The sequence below is a fragment of the Cynocephalus volans genome, chromosome 8 (assembly GCF_027409185.1).
Source record: "Cynocephalus volans isolate mCynVol1 chromosome 8, mCynVol1.pri, whole genome shotgun sequence".
NCBI classification, from domain to species: Eukaryota; Metazoa; Chordata; class Mammalia; order Dermoptera; family Cynocephalidae; genus Cynocephalus; species Cynocephalus volans.
In genome coordinates, this window is record NC_084467.1 from 12,895,416 (window position 1) to 12,900,019 (window position 4,604).

The following is a 4,604-nucleotide window of genomic DNA, read 5'->3' on the forward strand; positions in this document are numbered from 1 at the left end:
ACCCACACATGTATTCAGCCCTAGCTGAATACCACAGTGGCTTAGGACTATGCGTGGTGGCTCAAGCTGGCCTCCATCTCTTCCAAGCTGTGTGACCATGGGCAAGTCACTTAACCTCTCTGGGCCTCACTTTCTAACCAGCAGGATGGAGCTGAGTTAGCAATGCTTGCTTGATGGAGTTGTGAGAATCGCACGGGAAAATGCTTGTAAAGCACTTGGGACAGTGCCTGGCACAGCCTGATGAATGTCCAAGAAGACATACCTGCCCAGAGACTCACATGGTCAGGTACAGCCCATGCAAACACACGGACACAGGGAGATTCTATGATGACGCATAGGAGGCCTCAAAAATGCCAGAGAAATAGCGGAGGTACAACTTAACCCTAGAAGCCTCACAGCTTGACCCACAGACACAGCTGCACAGGTGGGATGTGTGGAGACCCCTGAAAGGCAGTGGAGACATTGTACTTGCATGCAGCATTTATCGCACTGCCCCATAGTGACAGGCACAGACATGGTGTTCCCGTCTCCTGGATCAATGGCTTCTGGATAAAGGAGCTCCAAAGACAGAGGGTGGATCATTGAGACCCCAGGACAAACTAGGAAAGGTTCATGTTAGGGCCAAGGATAGGCCTGGGCTGATCCATCAGTCATCTATCCGATAGGAATTTATGGAATGCCAGGCACTGTTGTAGAAGCAGGGCACATGAGGGTGAACACAGACACGCGCCTGTCCCCACAGACCCTACTGTCTACTGGGAAGCAGCCTAAGGCAAGCAAGGACACTCCTACAATAACCTATTGTGACGGCTGGCTGGTTAGCTCAGTTGGTTAGAGCAAAGCCTTATAACACCAGGGTCACCAGTACAGATCCCCGTAACACACACACACACACACACACACACACACACACACACACACACACACACACACACACACACACACACACACAAAATTGAGGAAAGGGCTGGCAGGAGACCTGGCTGTGATGGAGACTTCAGAAGGGAAAGTGGTGAGGGCCTTGGAAGCACCTGATTTATAGGAAGAGCTCAATAAACATTTGGAACAGGAATACACATCGGCAGGATTTGCTGATGGATGGGATGTAGCAGTGCAGGAATGTGTGGAATCAAAGATGCCCCCAGGGTTTTGGCCTGAGCAGCTGGGGGACAGTGGAGCTATTTACTGAGCTGGGGCAGGCAGTGGTGGAGCAGGTTGGGGTCATTCCTGTTGACTACCTGGGGCATGGGGCTGGGTTCACTAGGGCAGGTGAGAAGAGCTGCTGTATCTGCACATGACACTTCCAGTGGGGACAGGCTACTTTAACTTCTCAGAGCCCCCATTTCCTCCTCAGAGCTTAGCCCAATGGCTGGCAGACTACTTAACCAGAGAACCCATACCCATAGGGCACAGATGGCTAGGATTGGAAATGGCTAGCTCAAATGGCCTTGGCAAGAGGCATTGTGGTCCAGCAGGGGCTAGACTCTGGAGTTAGGAAGACCTGGGTGCATGGGTTGCTTTCTAGCTGTGTGAGCTTAAAAAAGTCACTTACCCTCTCTGAGCCTCTCCTCTCACCTGTAAAATGGAAGCCGTTGAGAGGATGAAATGAGATGGCAGGTGCTTGGTAGAAGCCAGCTGCTTTCTTTAGATCCTGGCGCTGGGTTGGAAACTTCATAAAAGCAGGAGGCTTGGCATTTGCATTGCAAGGTTGTTCCCCAATTCTTTGTATTGCTGCACTGCTTGCCATTAAAGAGGGTCCCTCCCCCGAGCCACCTGGGAAAGAGCTACACCTGCGGCTTGCCCATCTTCTTGCTAGGGCAGGAGGCTGGAGTAAGCTTCCTTCCAAACCACAGAGGATGTGGGAGGCCCTGCCATCTGCTAGGGTTACCTTTTGGGAAGTGGCTCTCACCATGTGGTCATCCAGGTGGTCTGTGGGCCGAGCCCTCATCCCACATCACCATGTGTGAAATTTCCAGGCTCACGGGGGCCAGACTTACTGAACAGCTACCTTCCCAGGCTGCTGCTGTCTTGGGGTCCCGTGTGGAGGATGTAATATGCCCAGTCCAAATGGCAAAAGACTTGAGAAATCACTAATTTCGGCCAGTTTATTCTGGAACATTGCTTTACTTCTCGATTTCTCATTTCACTAGATTTTTGCAACAAAAGGGGATTTTCTCACCTAGTGAACCCTCTAGAAGGATTATGGCTGTCTAGACACACAGTAAAGTGGAGTTTCAGCAATTGAAAGAAAGGGAAGGGGCCTGAGGAGCATTTGAACGATAGGCATCTGTCCCTCTCTGCACTGAGCAGTGATAGCCTTGCACAGAAAAAGCATCCTCTGCACAGGGAGGCCTCTAGCCCTGGACAGTCATGTCAGAAATATACCAAACTGTCAACTCTAGAGGTCTGAGAACAAATCACCTTTGTAGTCCCCACAGCATTCAGTAGAATGCCTGTCTCACGTCAGTGTTCAAGACAAATCAGTTAAATTGAGTTTACGGAGCATTTGCTCTATCACAGGCAAGATGCTTCCACATTTATTCTTTAGACTTCGACCACAAATCTGAGGGATGAATGCTCTTAATTCCCATTTTACAGATAGGAAAACAGAGGCACAGATGTTCAACAACTTGCCCAAAGACAAGGTGAGAAGAGATGGCTGGCTTCAGTCCAAGAAAAACTTAAGCATTCCACAGTATTATTTTGCAAATAAAGGCACATTGGGCACAGAAGTAGCATAAAGGACAAAATACTGCTTTCTGCTCAGGTCTGCAATTTTATTAGAAAAGTCTTTTGTGACTTGAAATAGAACATTTGCCTCTAAGCCAATGAAAGATTAAATAAGCAGTAAATTAAGCTATCAATTGATAATATATTCCAATTTAGCTCCAGTTTAAATGAGGTGCAGATGTGATATCAGATGAAGCTGATTGAAGTGGCAACTCCCAAGCTATATGTCCTGCCTCTTATCAGTAGCTGGGGTTGCAGAACTCATGTTTTCAAGCCATTAAGTTATTTATGGGAAAAACCTATCTTCCCCTACAGATCTAGAGATTAGAAGCAAAGTCAAATCATCCATGAATGCAAGGAATGTGACCTCCCCAGGGCTGACAAAAATCCATTAGGTTTGAGCTGGGGGACTAGAACTGTCCACCAACATGGCCTGCAGCTTCTGTCCCCCTGCCTTTCTAGCTGTCTGCTATCTGGTCAGCCTGAGGATTTTTCAGTTTTCACTTCCAAATTTTAACCTTCAGGACCTAAGGACTGTGTACAGTAGTCAAGAATTCTTAAGATACTGTAGTTAAGGGCAAAAACCCTGTTCTCTAAAACTTCTAATTCAGTGCTTGTTCCTTTTTTCTTTGTGACCTTGGCTCCTAGGTGGCAGGGAACAAATGTTGTTCATCTTTATCCCTAGCTCCTCACCTCCCTCATTGTCTGAGACTAATGTTTGTTGAATTGTCCCTATTTAAAGCAGAAATGCTCATTAAGGGTCCATTCTTGGCGAGTCAGACATTTTCTTAGCTGTCTTGCCTCCAAGCAAGAAGCCTTCATTTCTGGAATGATCTGCCTTCGGTTATTCCTTAAGAGTGAAAATAGGGACCACTGAGAGAAATGTGCATTAACAGGGAAATGGTTAGAGTACTCCAAAACCACAGAGCACTTCAGCAGCAGTTACAATGCCTAATGTAAAAAATAAATTTTACACACACACACACACACACACACACACACACACACACACACACACACACACACACACACACACACACACACACACACACACACACACACACACACACACACACACACACACACACACACACACACACACACACACACACGCGCGCAGACTGAGGTAGGTTTTTGTCAGCACCGAGTCCCTTATATATCCCTTATATATTGTGTGGTAAAAACAGAAACCTGCTAACAGGCTATATCATACCCTATTTTTGAAGAGAGAGTTTGCTATATGCCACCCATTTGTAATAATATAAGGTCTGGAAGGAAATGTATAAACTATCAACAGGGGATGCGGGACTTGGGGAGTGTGGCGGAGCCTCCACTTTATACTTTTTACTTTTTTTGTATTGTTTTTGGATGAGTGTTACTACTTGTGTAGAAGGCATCAGAACTGAGGCAGCAGTGGTGAGAACTAATATTTACAGTGAGAGGTCCCTTGAGGTCATTTGTGGAACTAAGTGGAGTTCACAGCTGACCTGGGTCACTGCTTCTTGCTGGAAGAATCTCAAACCTTGCCTCAACGACATATTGAAGGATTTACCAAGATTTGGTTTTAAATAATTCTAATCTGAAAACTATAACTGGAATGCCATTTGCTATGACTTCTATTCTACAGTTCTACAGGTGGGCACATGGAGCAGCAGACGTGGGAGTGTGTTGGGGTGGTCCAGCGGGGTAGTGGCAAAGGTGGGAATGAGCCCCACTCGACATCTTCTCCATGCTGCACTCCCTGCACGGGACCCCACCCCCTGGAGCCCTGCCCGTCTCTTCCAGGACAAGGACTCCTTCTGGTACCTTCATATTCCTTTGCAGCAAGTTAAAGGAACAGGCTTGCTTTTTTTTGTTAATAAAGTAGAATAACA